Here is a 22,981-nt window from a genome sequence, read left to right on the forward strand (position 1 = left end):
TTTTTTGCGGCAGGGCCTCTGCACTGCTTGTCTGCCGGGTGGGGAAGGTCCCTCCTCGGCAGGACAAGCAAATTTAGCCCGGGGCTCCACTCCTCCCAGCATGGCTAGGCCTTTCCCGGGTCGGCAGAGCCCGGGAACGGCCGCCATCTTGGATTTTTCGTCGGGGCCGATTTCAGTGCTCCCTGGGGCTGGGGGGCCGGATTTTTTCGATTTAACCACCGATTTGGCCACCTCGGATTCCCAGGAGGGGGGTCCTGACCTTCCCCTCGCCCTCCCCCCCCCCCCCCCCGGTAAATCCAGGGTCCCATTTTCCGCGGATTTCGTCCTCCTCATGCACAAATCTTATTTAGCTAGCCTGCTCACTCAGCGCCGTTGACCGCTGGAACGGCTGCGGAGCCTCAGGGACCAGTTCGGGTGCGGGTGGTCCCGGGGGTGCCCCCCTCCTCCCCTCCCCCGGTGTCTCCTGGGTCCTCAGACCCCGCTGCTTCCTTGGATTCGGCAGATGCCCCCCCCTAGAGGGGGATGACCCCAGAGCCCTTCGTCTTTTTCGTAAGGAGGAGCTAGAGCCCCTCCTCCCTTTTGTTTTGGAGGAGCTGGGTCTGGAAAGTCCCTCCGTGGATAATCTCATGGCCTCACTTCCTAAGGATATGAACCCGGTTTTGGGAGGGCTCCGGGCTCCGGCCTTTTCCCTTCCACCCCATGCTTAAGCTCCTTATCCTACGGGAATGGGAGGCTCCTGAGGGTTCGCTCCGGGTGGGGCGTGCGATGGATAAGCTCTATCCCCTCCCAGAAGAGGGCTTGGAGCTGTTGCAATATCCATCAGTGGATTCTTATGTTTCTGCAGTGGCCAAGCACACCACGATCCCGGTGGAAGGTTCCACGGCCCTAAAAGATTCGCAAGATCGTAAGCTGGAGGCTCACCTTAAGTGCATCTTCGACGTCCTGGCCCTCGGGGTTCGGGCGTCTTGCTGTAGCAGCCTCATGATGCGGGCAGGCCTCCAGTGGGTCCAACAGTGGGCCTCACCTGGTGGAAGCCCGGGAGCTTCCACCAGGTGAGGCAGAACAGGCCGAACGTCTGGAGGCGGTAATCGCTTACGTGTCGGACGCCCTCTACGATTTGGTCAGTGTCCAGGCGAAGGCGATGGTTTCAGCAGTGGCTGCCCAGAGGCTCCTTTGGCTTTGCCACTGGTCGGCTGATCAGTCCTCGAAGACCCGGCTGGGCACGCTTCCCTTCAAAGGTAAGATGCTCTTTGGCAAGGACCTTGACAAGCTTATGGACTCCTTGGCTGACAACAAGGTCCATAAACTGCCAGAGGACCGCCCTAAGGCTTCTCGGTCCTTCGTGGCCTCTCGCTTTCACTTCAGGGGTCAGCGTCGCTTCGCTTCTCGAGGGCGGGGCAGTACTCCTAGGGGGTCTTCTCGTGTGCAGTCCTGGTCGCAGTACTTTTGTGGCCGGCGGCCCTTTCGCGAGGGCAAGCCCGTGCGTACCACCGCTAAACCTGCCACACAATGAAGTTTAGCCGGCCCATCCCTCGGTCCCTTACCTCGGCGGACGCCTCTCCCTGTTTTTCGAGGAATGGGTCAAAATCACTTTGGATCAGTGGGTCCTCGACATTATCAGAGACAAGTACGCTTTCAACCTCGTCAGGAAACTTCCAGATCTCTTTCTGTTCTCACCTTGTGGCCGGGCCAAGAGGGACGCGGTGGTCCAGACTCTCTCCAAGCTTCTGGATCTGGGGGCGGTGGTCCCAGTCCCAGAAAGGGAAATTGGCGCCGGCCAGTATTCTATTTACTTCACTGTGCCCAAAAAGGACGGGTCCTTCCGCCCAATCCTGGACCTCAAGAGGGTCAATCGGGCCCTCAAGATCCCCCACTTTCGCATAGAAACCCTGCGGGCGGTCATTGCGGCGGTCCGTCCAGGAGAGTTCCTTGCTTTCCTCGATCTCGCAGAAGCATATTTTCATATCCCCATCCACCGCGACTACCAGAAGTTTCTCCGATTCCACATTCTCAACCAGGACTTCCAGTTTTGAGCTCTCCCCTTCGGCCTCGCGACTGCTCCTCGCACCTTCACGAAGGTAATGGTAGTAGTGGCTGCGGCCTTGCGCCGGGAAGGGATTTTCGTCCATCCCTATCTGGACGATTGACTCATCAGGGCCAAGTCGGAGACCTCTTGCCGGCGGGTGGTGGATCGAGTCCTGGAGCTCCTTGCCTCTCTCGGGTGGATAGTGAACTTTTCCAAGAGCAAGCTTCAGCCCTCCCAGGAGTTGGAATTTCTGGGAGCACACTTCGACACCCGAGTAGGCAAGGTTTTCTTACCTCGGGCGCAAGCCCTCAAACTGATCGGTCAGGTTCAGGATTTGATTGCGCTATCTTCACCGATGGCCCGGGATTATCTCCAAGTCCTGGGCTCCATGGCTTCTACCATCGATCTGGTCCCCTGGGCTTTTGCTCATATGCGTCCATTACAGAAAGCTTTGCTGTCTCGTTGGCAACCAGTGTCGGAGCAGTTCCACGTAGTCCTTCCCTTCTTGGAGTCTACTGCCGACGAATTACAGTGGTGGCTGTCCCTTCCTGATCTCCTACAAGGGATGCCTCTTCAAGCTCCACAGTGGACGATAGTAACCACGGACGCCAGCTTGTTGTGCTGGGGTGCAGTCTGCCTATCTCAGTCTACCCAGGGGACATGGTCCCACACTCAGTCGCGCTGGCACATCAATCGGCTGGAAACTTTGGCGGTCCGCCTGCCCTTCAGGAGTTCCTTCCTCTGATCCGCAGCAAGGCGGTACGAGTCATGTCCGACAACTCCACCACAGTCGCCTACATCAATCGCCAAGGGGGCACTCGCAGTCCCCTGGTAGCCTTAGAAGCCAGCCGTCTACTCGCTTGGACGGAGCGTCACCTACAGTGCTTTGTGGCCTCTCACATCGCCAGAAAAGACAATGTTAAAAGCCGACTTCCTCAGCCGGCAGTCGCTCGATCCGGGAGAATGGGAACTCTCGGACGCGGCCATGGCTCTGATAGTGGACAGGTGGGGTCCTCCTCATCTCGACCTCATGGCGACTCTGTGCAATGCCAAAGCCAATCTGTTCTTCAGCCGCTGGAGGGAACACGGCACAGAGGGCGTGGACGCTCTGGCTCTCCCTTGGCTGGCAGACGTGCTTCTGTACGTGTTCCCCCCGTGGCCTCTGGTAGGGAAAGTTCTCAGGAGAATCGAACTCCACGGGGTCCGGTGATTCTCGTCGCTCCCGAGTGGCCGCGAAGGCCGTGGTTCGTGGATCTCATCAATCTAGCGGTAGACGGGCCCCTGCGCCTCAGTCATCTCCCTCGTCTCCTCCGGCAGGGGCCTGTATTTTTCGACCAGGCCGATCGCTTCTGTCTAGCGGCCTGGCTTTTGAACGGCGTCGCCTGAGGCGCAAAGGTTATAGGGAGGAGGTCATCTCCACCCTGCTGCGAGCCCGGAAGCAGTCGACTTCTCTGGCCTATGTGCACATCTGGAAGGTCTTTGAGTCCTCATGTACGGAGGCGGGCGTCCCGGCGCACTCCGCCTCAATTCCTTTGGATCTTTCTTTCCTTCAGAAGGGTCTCTCTAAGGGTCTCTCCTTCAGTTCCTTACGCGTTCAAGTCTCTGCGCTTGGCTCTCTCCTGGGTCAGGTGGATGGTCATGCCTTGGCTGCTCACCCGGACGTCATTCGTTTCCTGAGGGGCGTTAGACACCTCCGCCCTCCCTCTCGGGCCACGTGTCCATCTTGGAGTCTCAACCTCGTCCTTCGTGCTCTCTGTGCGGCTCCCTTTGAGCCTCTTCGCCACTCTACGCTCAAGGATCTTACTCTTAAGACTGTCTTTCTAGTCTCTATCTCCTCTGCTCGTCATATTTCCGAGCTTCAGGCGCTGTCCTGTCGGGAGCCCTTCTTGCGTTTTTCTGATTCCGGGGTCTCTCTCAGGACGGTTCCTTCCTTCTTGCCTAAGGTTGTCTCCGCTTTTCACGTCAACCAGTCGGTGGAACTCCCCGCGTTCTCTCCGGAGGAGATTGCGGGTACGGCTGGGGGCGACCTCCGTCGACTGGATGTCAAGCGAGTCTTGCTTCGTTATCTTCAAGTCACCAATGACTTTCGCGTTTCGGACCATCTCTTTGTCCTTTAGAGTGGTCCCAACCGGGGTAAACAGGCTTCTAAGACCACGATTGCGCGGTGGTTGAAGGAAGCCATTTCCTCGGCATATCTTTGTCAAGGTCGTCCACTTCCTGAGGGTCTGAAAGCCCATTCTCTGCGTTCTCAGGTTACTTCTTGGGCGGAGAGTCAGTCTATCTCTCCACAGAAGATTTGCAGGGCTGCCACTTGGACGTCTCTGCACACTTTTGCTCGGCACTACCGTCTGGATGTACACGCTCCGGTGTTCGGTTCCTTTGGGTGGCAAGTGCTTCAAGCGGGACTGTCTCGGTCCCACCCAGTTTAGGGAAGCTTTAGTACATCCCACTGTCTGGACTGATCCGGGTATGTACAGGAAAGGAAAATTAGTTTTTACCTGTTAATTTTCGTTCCTGTAGTACCACGGATCAGTCCAGACGCCCTTCCCTGTCTGTCTTCTGTCCTCTCGAAGCTTGTTTTCTTGCAGGTCTGCAGATTTCATATTTTCCTTGGTGCAAGATTACTGAGCATTTACACCGGAAGCCTTGGTGGTTATTTTATACCAAGTTTATGCAAGAGCGTATAGGTATACTATGCTTCTACATTATTCTATGGTTGCTCCGTTGAGCTTTTGGTTACTTGCTTGATCCTATTCTTGGTTTTATTGTTTTCTGCTTTGACATACGTTATACTGAAGGGTGAAAGGATAGGCTCTGTCCTGATATAGGGCATCCTGCAAGTTTTAGTCTGTCTTCACCTGCTGGAAAGGAGGCTCAGCCCACTGTCTGGACTGATCCGTGGTTCTACAGGAACGAAAATTAACAGGTAAGAACTAATTTTCCTATACAATACTTCTGGACACCACAGTCATAATGACCTTCCTGTCCAGCATACGCGCAGACATTCTAATAAATTCTTACGTGTCCCTGAGCTCATTTTCCATAACCTCAGCCCCTCAATTCTTCATTGTCGGGCCATGGGGTTTTATCAATATGCACTTTCCTCATAGATCCAAAACTGCTATGGGTTAGATTCAATGAAATTCCATTATCAGTGGGTCTAAGCTGTTCAACCGCTTTCGTCCCTCATCCATATTGCAGATCTACAACCAAAACCTAGTCTGATTCTGCTCTTGCTCGCATTTACTCAGGGTTGTAAAGTTTAACCTAAAAGCTTCTCAACCCAATATGCGTCTGCTCCACTCCAGACACAGTTCCACATGAACTTCACTAGCAGACCTTCTCCATGTAGGTTTCCATCCTCTCGAATGGTCTCGGACTACATGTGTAGTGGGAAAGATCTTCTAACGCTGAGGTCACCCGAACTTGCCCTCTGTGTCCAAATCGAACCATACCGTGCACAGATTCTTCTCCCTACACATGTTTCCAATGCGTTCCCATAGACGCCTTTCTTCCATCAAGGGCCTCTTAAATGTGTTTCTTCTGCTGCCTCTCATAGCCAGCACTCTAATTTTGAACCGGGACGGGGTTCACTGTTCCTCAGACCCACTTCCTGGCCGAGACCAGTATGCTTGCCATACTTCTCAATCTATCTCACCAGTAACCAATTCACCTTCTCATAAGTCTGTCTCAAATCGTAGACTCACTGATGTTCTCAGGTACTGGTAGCGTCACAAAACCTTCCACATATAAATCCAACTATTCAACATGGCATGATTTACCACATGACGCATAAAAAAGGGTATTACCCTTTTTCTTTTTTCTACACCACTCTCTTCTCTTGCTCCCTCGGATTCTGCTCCCCAGACATCCTCCACATAGGTACACCTCTGTTCCAATTGGTGTATCGTTTGGGAGTGGGGATACCCAATTAACAGTAAACCCCTTCTGAGTTAGCTTACCATGGATTATCCACTGATCAAGCCGCCTCTATTTTCACTAGTCACGGAATGGAACCTATATGTTATCCTTATAAGTCTCATACGTTCTCCGTTCGAGCCTTTCCATTCCTCTCATTTCACAGTTTGATGTGGGAAATACTTTCCCTCATAAATGTAATTTCTGCCAACAGGGTCAGTGAGTTACACACCTTGTTACATACTCATCCGACCCTGCATTCCTCCGTCACCGAGTGGTTTTTACACATTCAATTTCCTATCTTTAAGGTAGACGTTGCATCTCACCTTATTCAGGATATACTCTGCCCATTTTTCCCAACACCTCTCTCTCACCAGAGTAAGAGGGTTTTTTCCACTTCTTGGACAGTAATAGTGCACTTGCATTCTATCTAGATCGCACCATATTCCATAGGAATTTCACCTAACTCTTTCCTTCTGTGGCAAGAGTCAAGCTGCGAGTTCCAGTGGGCAAACAGACCTATTCCTCCTAATTGACGGTCTGTATCTCTTTTCTACTAACAAGCAGGCATTTCACTACAACACTGTGTGTAACCACACTGTTGCGTCCGTCCCAGCCTTAATAACTTCCCCTTGGCCGCTGCTGCTTGTACATATTTATCAGGCTGCAACTTGGAGTTCTTTCCATACCTTCACAGCCCATTATTGCTTAGATAAGACTGGCCGGCATGCTCCATGTTTGGCCAGTCCGTCTACTCTTCTTTTTGGTTTAACTACCCAACATCCTTCCACCAACCCGTTAAGGGTTTCAGGATGCCCTCTGTTCCAAATTCCACCCCCGTCATTGCGCCTTTCGCGCGTCTTGGGTGCATTTGTGCACTCTCGGACATCCTCAGCTCGGTACTCACCCATATGTGAGGACTACCATTCTGCTTGTCCTGTGAGAAAGCAAGTGTTGCTTACCTGTAACAGGTGTTCTCACAGGACAGCAGGATGTTAGTCCTCACGAAACCCACCTGCCACCCCGCAGAGTTGGGTCTGTATACATTTTCACTTTTCTTTTAGTTTCGCTTGCGCTTTTAGCTATAAGACGAGACTGAGGGAGACACCTGTGGCTCACAGGGATAATTGCAGGCTGAGCATGCTCAGTGCACTCAGTGTGCCAGTGTCAGTCAAAGCTTTCTGGAAACTTTGACAGAAAAGTTTTCCATACAGGGTTCCATCCTGTGATGTCACCCATATGTGAGGACTAACATCCTGCTGTCCTGTGAGAACACCTGTTACAGGTAAGCAACACTTGCTATCTATAAATATTATGGCATATAAATTCTCACAAGTGAGCTGCAGAATATAATGACGAGCTTGTTAAAATGCAAAGAAGTGGCATCTAGGTATGTCCCACTGATCACTTAATTGCTGGAAGGAATATATACCCTTCGACTCAGTGTCAATCATCTGCCCAAAATTATGCAGCCCTTTCTCCACCCATTGATGAAATACGGGGCCAACCACACCCCCTGGAAAGTCCTTATTGCCCACAAAGGATAAGAATGGGGGTGACATCATCCAATGGAGCCCGGCACGGAAAACTTTTGTCAAAGTTTCTAGAAGCTTTGACCAGCATACTGAGCATGCCCAGCATGCTGCTATCCACTTGTTCACGCGAGATCCCCCTTCAGTCTCTTGTTTTCCATGGTGCAGTTGCCTCGCGGTTCACGGAGCTCCTCTATTTCTTAATTTTTCTTGACAGTGTCAGGTCTTTTCCCCCGTTTTCCTCGTCAGGTCCCCCTTCGCAGTTGGTACCCCTCGGTGTGGTAGGTTATTTTTGCCTTTTTTCAAGTTTGATACAAGAAAAGCTTTTGGAATTTCTATCGTTGTCCCTCCCGACACAGCCTTTGGGCGAAACACGGAGCCCGTGTCAGGTACAATTTTTAAGACTGTTAACAGACTGTTCAGACAAGAGGAATTGTTCTTTAAACAAAGTTTGTGAATCACCAAAATTTTACAAGGACCTTTATTGATTCCACACTCTGCTGGCTTTCTCAATGTTTTATTGAGTGTGCGATTCCACTCTTTTTTTCTTCCGTTTGGAACTTATGAATTCTCCATCTAAATAGCTAGTTTGCAATATTCCCTTAGCCAGCTTAGGGGGTCATTTTCTATAGCTTTCGCACGCGAAAAGCTAGGTCAGGGCGGAGTCGGCACCGGAAGGGGAGGAGTCGGGGCGGCACCAGGGCAGACACGGCAAAGACATCACTGACAGCAAAAAGGTAAAGCCCCTTAACGCTGCCAGTAATGTGCCCAATAGCACCACCTTTCACAGTGGCGCTATTGGTTTGTGAAAGCCGGCAGCGATAGCACCGTGGTGGTGCGATTGCTGCCGGCTTTCGCAGGCCGCCCCCCGGTACCACGCGATTCACTAAGACCTGCAATTTTAGAAAATCAAAGCCTTAGTTAGCTGGGTAAGCTTTATGCAGCTAAGATTTAGCTGACTAAGAAAGGGGCATGTTGGGGGCATTTTGGGACAAGGCAGAATTAGGAGAATAATTTATCCAGCTTACTCCAATATTAGGAGTTAACTGGATATGTTATTACCCTAAGCCCTAGACATGTCCAAGTGCAGGTCCTCCCAAGAAAAATAAACCCTCCTCCAGGTTTGGTAAATTAAAAAAAATATGGTGCTGGTCTCCCATGCCTCCAGCCCCCTACCCGCACCTGCTCCTGGATCAAGCAATTTATTAAAATAAAAATTGTCTCCACCCCACCTAACATTCCTACTCTCCTCTTACCTTCTGGCTGAAAAATCTTCAGCCTGGATAGCAGTAGCAGCTTATCACAGCCCAGGCCAGGAGCTTCTGCAGTTGCTAAAGGAAGTACACTGGAAGCATAGGCATAGGAAGGTGAAGATCTTTCAGGCAGAAGGTAACAGGAGGGTAGAAGGGTTAAAGTTGGAGTGAGGGGAGAGGATAGGTTGTAGGGAGAGATGAGGGCCCTGGAGGCAAAATCCTTATTATGCCTTACTGTACTGTACTTATTTATAGTTCCATCTAAGCTGAGGGCGTGAGTGAATACTTATATATTTTCAGAGCATCACTCACATGTTCCACATTGTCGCTCACTTACATTTTTGTCTATGTTATTTACAGAAATACAACACTAATACTGGCACTCAAAAGTTGTTGGTTTAAAAAAATTGTTGCTTACATGAAAAATAATTTGCACACACCTAGTCAATACTTGGGGGGAGCATCGACTGTAAACTATTTGCTGGATGTCCACTGTGTTACGGGCGTGTCCGCCACGCCACTGACGGGCCGAGGGTTTGGGCGCCCTCGGGTACAATCGTAGGCGCGAGGAGCACGGCCGTCTCTAAAGCAGGTGGTGTGAGCCCTTGGGCCACGGCGAGAGCTAGGGAGGAGCCCCAGCCACACCGTGGGAGGTGAGCCGGTGCTGGCATGGTGAGCCAGGCGGGTACTGAAGCAGGGGTTAAGGAGCAGAGTCTGACCCTCAGCCGGACCTGCACGCCCATGACAACCAGCAACGCAATGTTGGTTGATGAACGGTCCTCCGACTGTTCCAAGCCCTTTCGGACCTGCCGCTGGGTAACGGCAAAGGGCGGCAGGCCGGACAGAGGACGAGGGCAGACAAGAGTCCTTAGTACACGGAAGACATCTTAGACAAGGCTAGTGCAGAGACATCAGAGGCAAGGGCTGGTGCAGAGACATCAGAGGCAAGGGCTGGTGCAGAGACATCAGAAGCAAGGGCTGGGAGGAGACATGGGCACTGTCCCTCAGGGCACCCTACTCAGCCCACCCGCGGGACTGAGTCGCGGACCACCCTGTCCCATACGCGCCCTACACAGCCCAGGAAGGCTGGTCGCGGACCACGCTGAAAGCAGGAGAGCGCAGGGAAGATCCAGGCGAGAAAGAACTCCAATGCCGGGAGCAATGACATCCGAAGCCCCGTCGGCTGGCAGGAAGGGAAGCTCCAGAGCACAGGAACGAATCCCACCTGTTGGCCACTTCGGGGCCCAACAGGCCAGAAGGCTCAGGAGCCAGACGAAGACATAGGGCAGAACAACCGGAACTGGATCAGGTAACATCAGGAGCAGACATCAAGGCAGAGGCAGGACAAGGAGCCATCAAAGCAAGGCAGACCACAGAAGACCTGGATCGGGAGAGGTTACAGGCAACTGTAGAACCCAATCCAAAGGCAAGTAGCAAGTGAAATGAGAGTCCTTTTATACTGCAGGATGTAGGCAACTCCCTGGGAGGAGTTTGCCAGGACCGCCCCTAGCTGGCCCTATAACTGAGGTAGAGAGCTGCGGGCCGGCCCCTAGGGAGAAGGGCGTGGCCAAACAGGAAGTCCAAACAAGTTAAAAAAAACCAAACCAGGAAGTCCAAACGCAGCCAAGCAAGCCACAGGCAGGCCTCAGGAACAGCTAGGCCTCCCAGGCCCTGGAGCAAGTCCTGGATGGTGCACAGGCGAGGCCCTGGCTTCGAAGCGGCCTCCTGAGGGAAGGTAAGATACCTCCTGTAGCGCAGCAACAGGGGGGATCGTAACACACAGCCATTAAAATACTGCCACTATATGAATTAAGAGCACACCAGAGGCCCCACACTGAAAACAGGCAGCTGCCTTCACTATATTCAGTGTATAATAAACTATAGGAGGCCTTTATTTATTTTATTTAATTCAAAGATTTGTATGCCGCCTATACACAGCACTGAGCAGCTAACATCATAAACATTCTTAAAAGATAATCTAGTACATCCACCATATACATAGACTTAATTGGCATCTCAGAGACATGATGGAAGGAGGATAACCAATGGGACAGTGCTATACCGGGGTACAAATTATATCGCAATGACAGAAAGGAGCACCAGGGAGGCGGTATGGTGCTTTATGTCCGGGATGGCATAGAGTCCAACAGGATAAACATCCTGCATGAGACTAAATGTACAATCAAATCTTTATGGTTAGAAATCCCTTGTGTACTGGGGAAGAATATAGTGATAGGAGTATACTACCGTCCACCTGGTCAAGATGATGAGACGGACAGTGAAATGCTAAGACAAATTAGGGAAGCTAACCAAATTGGTAGTGCGGTAATAAAGGGAGATTTCAATTACCCCAATATTGACTGGGTAAATGTATCATCGGGACATGCTAGAGAGATAAAGTTCCTGGATGGAATAAATGACAGCTTTATGGAGCAATTGGTTCAGGAATCGACAAGAGAGGGAACAATTTTAGATCTAATTCTCAGTGGAGCACAGGATTTGGTGAGAGAGAGGTAACGGTGGTGGGGCTGCTTAGCAATAGTGATCATAATATGATCAAATTTGAATTAATAACTGGAAGGGGGACAGTAAGCAAATCCACGGCTCTCGTGCTAAACTTTAAAAAGGGAAACTTTGATAAAATGAGAAAAATAGAAAAAAACTGAAAGGAGCAGCTACAAAGGTAAAAAGTGTGCAAGAGGCGAGGTCATTGTTAAAAAATACCATCCTAGAAGCACAGTCCAGATGCACTCCACACATTAAGAAAGGTGGAAAGAAGGCAAAACGATCACCGGCATGGTTAAAAGGGGAGGTGAAAGAAGCTATATTAGCCAAAAGATCTTCATTTAAAAATTGGAAGAAGAATCCAATAGAAGAAAATAGGATAATACATAAGCGTTGGCAAGTTAATTGTAGGACATTGATAAGACAGGCTAAGATAGAATTTAGAATTTGGCTGTAGAGGCAAAAACTCATAGTAAAAACTTTTAAAAATATATCCGAAGCAGAAAGCCTGTGAGGGAGTCAGTTGGACCGTTAGATGATCGAGGAGTTAAAGGGGCAATTAGAGAAGATAAGGCCATCGCGGAAAGATTAAATGATTTTTTGCTTCGGTGTTTACTAAAGAGGATGTTGGGGAGATACCCGTATCGGAGAAGGTTTTCATGGGTATTGATTTAGATGGACTGAACTAAATCACGGTGAACCTAGAAGATGTGGTAGGCCTGATTGACAAACTGAAGAGTAGTAAATCACCTGGACCAGATGGTATACACCCCAGGGTTCTGAAGGAACTCAAAAATGAAATCTCAGACCTATTAGTAACACTTTGTAACCTGTCATTAAAATCATCCATTGTACCTGAAGACTGGAGGGTGGCTAATGTAACCCCAATATTTAAAAAGGGCTCCAGGGCCAATCCAGGAAACTACAGACCAGTTAGCCTGACCTCAGTGCCAGGAAAAATAGTGGAAAGTGTTCTAAATATCAAAATCACAGAACATATGGAAAGATATGGTTTAATGGAACAAAGTCAGCATGGCTTTACCCAAGTCAAGTCTTACCTCACAAATCTGCTTCACTTTTTTGAAGGAGTTAATAAACATGTAGATAAAGGTGAACCGGTTGATGTAGTATATTTGGATTTTCAGAAGGCGTTTGACAAGGTTCCTCATGAGAGGCTTCTAGAAAAAGTAAAAAGTCATGGGATAGGTGGCGGTCCTTTCGTGGATTACAAACTGGCTAAAAGGCAGGAAACAGAGAGTAGGATTAAATGGACAATTTTCTCAGTGGAAGGGAGTGGGCAGTGGAGTGCCTCAGGGATCTGTATTAGGACCCGTACTTTTCAATATATTTATAAATGAACTGGAAAGAAATACAAGAAGTGAGGTAATCAAATTTGCAGATAAATTGCAGGAAGTCCTTCTGAGACTGGAAAATTGGACATCCAAATAGCAGATTAAATTTAATGTGGATAAGTGCAGGGTGATGCATATAGGGAAAAGTAACCCATGCTATAGTTACACGATGTTAGGTTCCGTGTTGGGAGCTACCACCCAGGAAAGAGATCTAGGCTTCATAGTGGATAACACATTGAAATCATCGGTTCAGTGTGCTGCGGCAGTCAAAAAAGCAAACAGAATGTTGGGAATTATTAGAAAGGGAATGGTGAATAAAACGGAAAATATCATAATGCCTCTGTATTGTCACTCCATGATGAGACCGCACCTTGAATACTGTGTACAATTCTGGTCGCCGCATTTCAAAAAAGATATAGTTGCGATGGAGAAGGTACAGAGAAGGACGACCAAAATGATAAAGGGAATGTAACAGCTCCCCTATGAGGAAAGACTTGTTCCAACCTTCCCTTCCCGATGACTTCACTCCGCCTACCTTTCTTTCTTTGCACCTCCTCTCTCTATGGATGGACGCCTGGCTGCCACGGCGTCTACCTGCCTTCCTTGGGTGCTGCCTCCCGCCATTCTCTGCTGGTACCTCAGGGCACACGCGCCGCGTGGCCCTAACTCTTATTTCCGACTTGGCATGAACCTCAGGAGCGTCCCCCTGTGATGACATCACACTGCAAGGATATTAAAATCCTACGATGTTCGCTAGCCTTTGAGTTAGCAAGGGGAATCTTACGGATGGGATTCGCTCTCCGTGCCCAGCTACTTTGCCTCTCCAATCTTCCATTGGACTCTTAATCCTAACGGGGTACCCGCTCCTCGGGGGCCTCACTTGCTTTTCAGGTCGCTATCAGGAAACCGGTACTTGCTCCACGAGGGCCCATGTTCCCTGACTCGCTGCCTGCTCCTACCTTCTCTTCTGCCTGGAAGGATTCACTATCTTCAACACTAGAGCTGTTCCCTGGAACCAGGTACTCGCTCCTCGAGGACCTGCCTCCATTCCAGCCCTAGTGCCATCTCCTACGTGGAACCGTTGTATGAGTACATTACCTTCAAGCCTCTCTGCTCTCAGGGATCAGGTACTCGCTCCTCGAGGGCTCCTCGAGGAGCCCTCGAGGAGCACTCCGGTAGCACTGCTACCGGAGGAGTCGCTGTTCCAGTGCCTGAGGGAAACTAGCCCAGCCGGGCTACTTCTGCTGCTCACCACTGCCACCTCTGGTGGCTTCACCACATTGTCTAATAAAAGATCTATCTCTGTGTTTGTGTCTCCTAAGCTGAGCCTGACCTGTGGCCCCTCACGGGATTTCCCCCTGTGGCCGTGGTCAGCTGCCACAGTGTCCAAGGGTCCACCCAAACTTCACTACTTATAACAGATTGCTAACTCCATAGATCCGGCACAGCTCAATGCCTTAAAGGCTGTACCTGGCCTGGCCCTGCGCATTGCTAAACAACAAGATACTTTGGAGAAACTCATTTCAGCGTTTCATCAGCTACAAGCACAGAAGACGCAAGGCGCTACTTCCAGTAATGAAGGTCAGTTACCTGAAGTAACTATAAAGACTATGATACCTCTGGCTGCTCCAGTTCGTTTCTCTGGAGAGATTCAAAGAACTAGAGGTTTCCTAAACCAAGGTTGCATGCATTTCGCATTGCAACCTCCACACTTCCCCACAGCCTATGCTAAGATTACTTATATTCTATCTTATCTTGATGGAAGGGCCTTGTCTTGGGCTTCAACGCTGTGGGAACTTAAGGATCCAATCCTGCAGGATATTGATGGAATTTTTGAATTATTTAAATCCGTTTTTGATGATCCAGCTCGAGTGACTGTTGCTGGTTCTGACCTGGTGGACCTGAAGCAAGGCAACCGACCACTGGCTGATTTTGCAATAGAGTTCAAGACTCTTGCTACAGAATTATGCTGGGAACCTAGATGCCTGAAAACTCTCTTCTTCAGTGGCCTGAATACCCGCTTGAAGGACGAGCTTTCCACTCGTGAAACACCTGACTCGCTGGATGAACTAGTGGCTTTGGCTACTAGAATTGACCACCGGCTTCGTGATAAGGTGAAAGATCTCAAGCCTACTAAAGGACTGGTTCAGAAGGAGACTCGTGCTAAACTTGCACTTCGGATGGTTCCAGCAGTACCTGTTGCCAGTGGAGAAGAACCGATGAAACTTGGTCACGGTCATTTGACTTCAAAAGAGAGAAGACTTCGGAAGACGCATGGCCTATGTATGTACTGTGGACAAGCCGGTCACGATGTCCCAACATGCCCTATTTCGTCCGGGAAACAGACGGGCCTAAGTCCTGCAGGAGGACTGTTCTTAGGCCTTACCACGCCTTCTCCTCCGCTCTCTCTACTAGTCTCCCTGACCTGCGGACCGTCTACAATCCAAACTCTTGCCCTTGTGGATTTGGTATATATCAACTAACCTCGTTGCCTTGTGCAAAAGCTCTACAACCCTCTTCATAACAAGGAAACAGCTCGTTATGAGGACATTTGTGCGGGTGCCGATCCCGAAGCAGTCTTGTGTTCTGGCTGCTCCCCTATGGTCGGCTCCCGTATTTTATTCTTTATTGTGTATTCAAATGTATTTTATTTAATTTTATTATTTTACTAAAAAGTCCGCTGCCCAATTCCCTCGACAGTCTTGCCCGTGTAGCAGACCGACCCTTCACCTTCAATTTATATTAAATTGTTATGTATACTTGCTGAGTAGGTTTTAACAGCTAAATCCCGTGAGGCTCAGGTCAGGTCTGCCAGCCTCTGGGCTGGCAGACCTGACCTGAGCCTCACGGGATTTGGTGGCAGGAGGCAACTTTATACTTTGACGCTTAGTGGAACATTTGAGGATTCCCCTCATTACTTTAGAAGCTCCACTACTCTTCTCATCTATCCATGGAGAACCTTTGCCTGGTGATGTGACTTGTCGCACTGAACCAGTGACTCTTTGCACCGGAGCCCTCCATATGGAGACAATTCCCTTCTTTGTGTTAGAGAAGACCATGCACCCTATTGTTCTGGGGCTAACCTGATTGCAGTTGCATCAGCCTCAATTCCACTGGTCCTCCTTGGAACTCTCCCGCTGGGGCCCAGGTTGTCATAGCAGTTGCCTCAAGGAAGTTTCTCCTGTTCTCTGCATGCCTACAACTCCAGTGATGGCAGGACTGCCGCCTCAATACACATCATTCAGTGATGTGTTTTCCAAAGAAGCTGCTGACATCCTCCCTCCACACAGATCTTATGACTGTGCCATTCAGCTGAAACCAAACACTGAACCTCCTAAAGGTCGTGTCTATCCACTCTCTGCAATAGAGAATAAGGCAATGTCCGAGTACATCGAGGAGAATTTACAGAAAGGTTTCATTAGACCTTCAAAGTCGCCAGCTGGCGCAGGATTCTTCTTTGTGGGGAAGAAGGACGGAACCTTACGTCCTTGTATTGACTATCGAGGTCTGAACGAGATTACGGTTAAAGACTATTACCCCCTGCCTTTAATCTCAGAGCTGTTTGACCGGCTTCAGGGGGCCAAGATATTTTCAAAACTTGACCTGAAGGGGGCCCTTTAACTTAGTCCGGATTCGCAGTGGTGACGAATGGAAAATGGCTTTCAACACTCGAGATGGTGGTTTTGAGTACTTAGTAATGCCCTTCGGCCTGTGCAACGCACCTGCTATGTTCCAGAACATGATGAATGACATTCTGCGGGATTTGTTGTACAAGAGTGTCGTAGTGTACCTAGATGACATTCTGATATTTTCTCAGAATCTGTCTACTCATCTAGAAGACGTCAAGCAAGTTCTGCTAAGACTCCGAGAACACTGACTCTATGCCAAGCTATCCAAGTGCGAATTCCATAAAGGCATCGTGCCTTTTCTTGGCTACATTGTGTCTAAAGATGGCTTCCAGATGGATCCCCAAAAATTAGAAAGTATCAAGAATTGGTCCCAACCTACCAGCCTGAAGGCCCTGAGACGATTTTTGGAGTTCACCAATTACTATAGAAGCTTTATAAAGAACTATTCTTCTTTAACTGTGCCCTTGACTGCAATGACTCGGAAAGGGGCCAATGCTTCTAAATGGTCTGCAGAGGCCATTTCCGCGTTCAAAGATTTAAAGACTGCCTTTTCCATGGAACCATGCCTACGTCATCTGGACCCCAACAAGCCATTCATCGTAGAGGTCGATGCCTCTGACGTCGGTGTGGGGGCTGTTCTGAGCCAAACTGGAGATTCCAAGTCCTTAGTCCCTGCTCTTTCTTCTCACGATGTTTCTCTCCGGCAGAGAAGAATTATGGGTTCGGTGACAAAGAGCTCCTGGCTATTAAGTTGGCATTCGAGGAATGGCGGCCTTGGCTTGAAGGCGCTCAACATCAAATTACTGTGTTTACGGACCATAAGAATCTAGAGTATCTCCGCCATGTACAACATCTTAACCATAGACAAGCTAGATGGTCCTTATTTTTCAACCGCTTTGACTTCGTGCTCAAATATCGCCCCGGAGACAAGAATACTAGAGCTGATGCCCTATCACGCTCCTTTCTCTCGGAAGATATTCCAGAAGAGCCGCAGCACATAATCGACCCGAAGAAAGTCGTCTTAGTGACTACTTATTCTTTGCCCACTGGTAAGACCATCGTGCCAAAGCATCTCAGAAAGAAAGTGCTCTATTGGGCGCATGATTCCAAGCTGGCCAGCACCGTACCCTGCTGAAGCTACAGAAATGTTATTGGTGACCAAGCACAAACCTACTTCTGGCCAACCGTGGGGAATGCTGCAACTGCTTCCAGCTCCGGAACAGCCCTGGATGCATATCGCTACTGATTTTGTAGTTGATCTACCCCTTTCTGGAGGTATGAATACCATCTGGGTCACAGTCGACCGCTTCAGCAGGATGGCCCACTTTGTGGCGCTACCTGGCTTACCCTCAGCCTCGGAACTTGCGAAGCTCTTAATAGTCCATATCTTTCGCCTCCACGGCCTACCGAAGCACATAGTCTCGGATCGAGGATCACAGTTCACGGCAAGATTCTGGAAGGTCCTGTGCAAACTCTTTGACATCTCTCTAGATTATACATCTGCCTATCATCCTCAATCTAATGGCCAAACAGAACGGATGAATAGGACCCTGAAACAGTTCATTCAGGCCTATGTGAGTTGCCGTCAGAATAACTGGGCCGAACTGTTACCATGGGCTGAATGCGCCATTAATTCTCATCCAGCAACATCAACTGGATCAACATCATTTGAAGTGGTATATGGATGTTCCCCATCACCACTGAAGCTCTTCAGTGACGTCCCCAGCAGCTCAATCCACTGCTGAAGAAATCCATCAATTATGGACTCAGATGAAAGCAATGCTACTCAAAGCGAGTGATCGAGCCAAAAGGTTTTATGACGCTCATCATTCCAAAGCGCCTGTCTTTCAACCTGGTGACAAAGTCTGGCTATCCATTAAGCACCTTAGACTGAAGTTACCCTCCTCTCGATTTGCTCCTTGCTATGTTGGACCATTTCCAATCCTCCGACGTCTTGGCAATGTTACCTACAGTCTGAAGTTACCACCTGGATTGAACATCCATAACGCTTTTCATGTTTCATTTCTGAAACCATTCATCATCAGTGAATTCTCTTCCAAATCTCAGGAACCATCTCCTATCAATGCAGAAGATGACCTTGAATACAAGGTCGAAGCCATTCTTGATGTCCACAAACAAGGCAAAACCTGGGAATACCTTTCTCATGGAAAGGTTTTGGCCCCGAAGAAAATTCTTGGGAGCCTCTGGCTAATATCCTTGACAAAGAGATGCTCCATCAGTTTCATCTCTCGCATCCTTGGAAACCTAAACCTGGTACCCGCAGAGGAGATCGCCCTTTGAAGGGGGGTACTGTTGCAAGCGACGGCTTCACTCCACCTACCTTTCTTTCTTTGCACCTCCTCTCGCTATGGATGGGCGCCTGGCTGCCGCGGCGTCTGCCTGCCATCCTCTCTGGCATCCCCGGACCGGCTTGGGCGCTGCCTCCCGCCATGCTCTGCTGGTACCTTACGGCGCGTGCGCCACATGGCCCTCACTCTTATTTCCTACTTGGCGCGAACCTCAGGGGCGTTCCCTTGTGATGACGTCACGCTCTCCAGATATTTAAAGCCTACGATGTTCACTATCCTTTGAGTTAGCAAGGGGAATCTTATGGATGGGATTCACTCTCTGTACCCAGCTACTCTGCCTCTCCAATTTTCCATTGGACTCTTAACGCTAACGGGGTACCCGCTCCTCAGGGGCTTCACTTGCTTTTCAGGTCGCTATCAGGAAACCGGTACTCGCTCCTCGAGGGCCCATGTTCCCTGACTCGCTGCCTGCTCCTAACTTCTCTTCTGCCTGGAAGGATTCGCTATCTTCAACACCAGTGAGTACTACCATCTTCACCTCAGAGCTGTTCCCTGGAACCAGGTACTCGCTCCTCAAGGGCCTGCCTCCATTCCAGCCCTAGTGCCATCTCCTACGTGGAACCGTTGTGTGAGTACATTACCTTTAAGCCTCTCTGCTCTCAGGGATCAGGTACTCGCTCCTCGAGGGCCTGCTCTCCCTATCCTGGGTTCTCCATACTGGGGCTTTGTGCATATTCCACTGTACTCATTATTCTCAGTTCTTTCCACTACAGCACTGCTACCAGAGGAGTCGCTGTTCCAGCGCCTGAGGGATACTAGCCCAGCCGGGCTACTTCTGCTGCTCACCACTGCCACCTCTGGTGGCTTCACCACATTGTCTAATAAAAGATCAATATCTGTGTTTGTGTGTTCTAAGCTGAGCCTGACCTGTGGCCCCTCATGGGACTTGCCCCGTGGGCATGGTCAGCTGCCACAGTGTCCAAGGGTCCACTCAAACTTCACTAATTATAACAAGACTAAAGAAGTTAGGACTTTTTAGCTTGGAGAAGAGACGGCTGAGGGGGATATGATAGAGGTGTTTAAAATCATGAGAGGTCTAGAATGGGTTAATGTGAATCAGTAGCCCTTCTTCCTCCCCGCCCTGCTCTCCCACCCTCCCGCCCACTCCCATATCTCGTCCACCAACTACCAACAGGGACAACCTCCAAGCTGAGGAGTGGAGTCACCTTGCTAGACTGCTGCTCCCTACACCGCCCACCCAAACTTGTCAATTTCCATCAAATAATACTTTCCTCTCTTATCATTCAAACACATCATGTCCTCAGTACATGACTAGAATTTGCACAGCTGAACAGTTTGCAAACATCTTCAAAAAGGCCCCAAGGATCTCTAGGAAGCTTCTTTAGATTAATTCGACCCTCCTGATTGGCACCTCAGCCTTCTTCCTCCTTTACCCACTTTTTGCCATCTTGGAGGGTTATCTCACCATGTGTTACCTTCTGATCCTTTTACTGCTGCTTCTGCTTGTGGTACTGACATGCCTGCCACTCTTAGGATCTCCACTGCTTCCTGAATGGTCTTTCAGATAATAGAAGGACTAGGGGGAACTCCATGAAGTTAGCATGTGGCACATTTAAAACTAATCGGAGAAAGTTCTTTTTCACTCAACGCACAATTAAACTCTGGAATTTGGTCTCTGACTTAAAGATTGAGGGCCCGATGTTTATAGGAAGTGGGGCAGATTTGCAATGCTGTATGTTTGAGTGGGTGATGATCCTGGGGGAGTGATCTGATAGATGGATGAATGTGGATTAGTGAATGAGGAGAGAGAGGATAATATTTATAGATGGGGGTTTAATAGTAGTATCTATCAATACCAAGGGCTTGAATTCTCCAGTTAAGAGAAGATTGTTTTTTCAAGAAATGTCGAAGCTTATTACCTCTGTAGTCTTCTGTCAGGAGACCCATCTTTCTAAACGTAAAGAAAGATTACTTGGTGATAAGGCGTTTCCACAATAATTTCATTCTGCAACACCTATGGGGAAGAAGTATTGTAGGGTCGGTATTCTTTTTTTAAATCAGCGGTGGCAGAATACGGGCTGTGTTAAGAGACAGGGAGGACAGCCCGTATTCTGCCACCGCTGATTTTAAAAAAGCCTCGACATTTCTTGAAAAAGCAATCTTCTCTTAACTGGAGAATTCAAGCCCTTGGTATTGATAGATAGATGATAGATAGATTGATGTGTTGTCTACACTGCTCAACTTATATACTCCCAATATGACTCAAGGGCCATTCTTGGATAAAATTTCTGGTTTGCTGAGGGAGTGGGAAGAAGGAAAGGGAGGGGGAAGAAACATAGACAAGCCCTAAAAAATTTGATTATGGATTGTGAATTGGTAGATATATGGAGGCTACAAAATCCCACAACTTGGAATTACACCCATTACTCCCATATGCATAACTCTTATTCAAGGATAGATTTTTTCTTAATTGATAGATCTCTGATGCATTCTATCAAATAAGCTGGCCTGGGTAACATCACCTGGTCGGACCATGCTCCAGTCTGGCTGCTCTTGCAATCACCAGGTAGAGGTGAAGTGTCATATTATTGGAAACTAAATGACCGGCTTTTAAATGATAAACCTTTTGTTAATAGTCTCCTGGAGGAAATATAGGAATATTTGGTCCTTAATAGTACAGGGGATGTATCTCCTGGAAATGTTTGGGAATTAGGGATGTGAATCGTTTTTTGACGATTTAAAATATCATCCGATATATTTTAAATCGTCAAAAATCGTTAGAGCCGCGATACAATAACAATTCCCCCGATTTATCGTCAAAAAATCGTAAATCGGGGGAAGGGGGAGGGGAAGGGGGAGGGCGGGAAAACCGGCACACTAAAACAACCCTAAAACCCACCCCGAACCTTTAAAATAAATCCCCCACCCTCCCGAACCCCCCCAAAATGCCTTAAATTACCTGGGGTCCAGAGGAAGGGTCCCGGTGTGATCTTTTACTCTCGGACCTCCAGTGCGTTGTAGAAATGGCGCCGGCGCTACCTTTGCCTTGTCATATGACAGGTCAAAGGTAGTGCCGGCGCCATTTTGTTTTTTGTCCCCCAACGTCAGGAGCGTAGGAGATCGCTCCCGGACCCCCGCTGGACCCCAGGGACTTTTGGCCAGCTTGGGGGGGCCTCCTGACCCCCACAAGACTTGCCAAAAGTCCAGCAGGGGTCCGGAACGACCTCCTGCAGTCGAATCATGTTGCCGTACGGCCGGCGCCATTTTGCGCAAAATGGCGCCGAAAATGGCGCCGGCCGTACGGCAACACGATTCGACTGCAGGAGGTCGTTCTGGACCCCCGCTGGACTTTTGGCAAGTCTTGTGGGGGTCAGGAGGCCCCCCCCCAAAGCTGGCCAAAAGTCCCTGGGGGTCCAGCGGGGGTCCGGGAGCGATCTCCTACCGCAAATCGTTTTTCCGTACGAAAAAACGATTCGATTGCAGGAAGTCGTTCCCGGACCCTCGCTGGACTTTTGGCAAGTCTTGTGGGGGTCAGGAGGCCCCCCCAAGCTGGCCAAAAGTCCCTGGGGGTCCAGCGGGGGTCCGGGAGCGATCTCCTACGCTCCTGACGTCGGGGGACAAAAAACAAAATGGCGCCGGCGCTACCTTTGACCTGTCATATGACAAGGCAAAGGTAGCGCCGGCGCCATTTCTACAACGCACTGGAGGTCTGAGAGTAAAAGATCACACCGGGACCCTTCCTCTGGACCCCAGGTAATTTAAGGCATTTTGGGGGGGTTCGGGAGGGTGGGGGATTTATTTTAAAGGGTCGGGGTGGGTTTTAGGGATGTTTTAGTGTGCCGGTTTTCGATTTACATGATTTACACGATTTACACGATATTTAAAAAACCCAAACTGCGACGATCCGATTCCCTCCCCCTCCCAGCCGAAATCGATCGTTAAGACGATCGATCACACAATTCACATCTCTAATGGGAATATTTAAAAGCCGTAGTGCGTGGCAAATTGATTTTGTGAGCCTCATTTCTTAAAAAGAGAGGGAATTGAAAGATTAAAACTTCTGGAAAGGATAGCAAAATAGGAGTTGAGCTGTAAGGGAACACCGGAGGCTCACAAACTATAAAAGTTAGAAGAGGCTAGAAGAGACCTGAAAGAACCAATCTAGCTAAATTGGCATTTCAATTAGACCTACTAAAGCAGAAACATTTTAAGTTTGGCAATAAAGCTGGATGCTTATTCGCTAGATTGAAGGAGAAGGTCTGTCAGCATCATATTACCAAGTTATGGGATACCGCGGGGAAATTTGTATATAGTACTTGTGAAATTAGCAAACGGTTCATACAGTTTTATGAAGAACTGTATGATTTGGATATGACGGTACTATTGCAAAATATTGATCAGTATCTAGGTAGCGTGGACTTGCCAGAGGTGCCTGG

General features: G+C 49.1%; 1 protein-coding gene across 4 annotated transcripts in view; it reads left to right on the plus strand.

Annotated features, from left to right (window-relative positions):
- CFAP77 (cilia and flagella associated protein 77) overlaps nucleotides 1-22,981 on the plus strand; it is a 574,339-nt gene that overhangs the window by 387,716 nt on the left and 163,642 nt on the right. The window lies entirely within an intron of this gene.

Source organism: Rhinatrema bivittatum, chromosome 8, assembly GCF_901001135.1.
Source record: "Rhinatrema bivittatum chromosome 8, aRhiBiv1.1, whole genome shotgun sequence".
NCBI classification, from domain to species: domain Eukaryota; kingdom Metazoa; phylum Chordata; class Amphibia; order Gymnophiona; family Rhinatrematidae; genus Rhinatrema; species Rhinatrema bivittatum.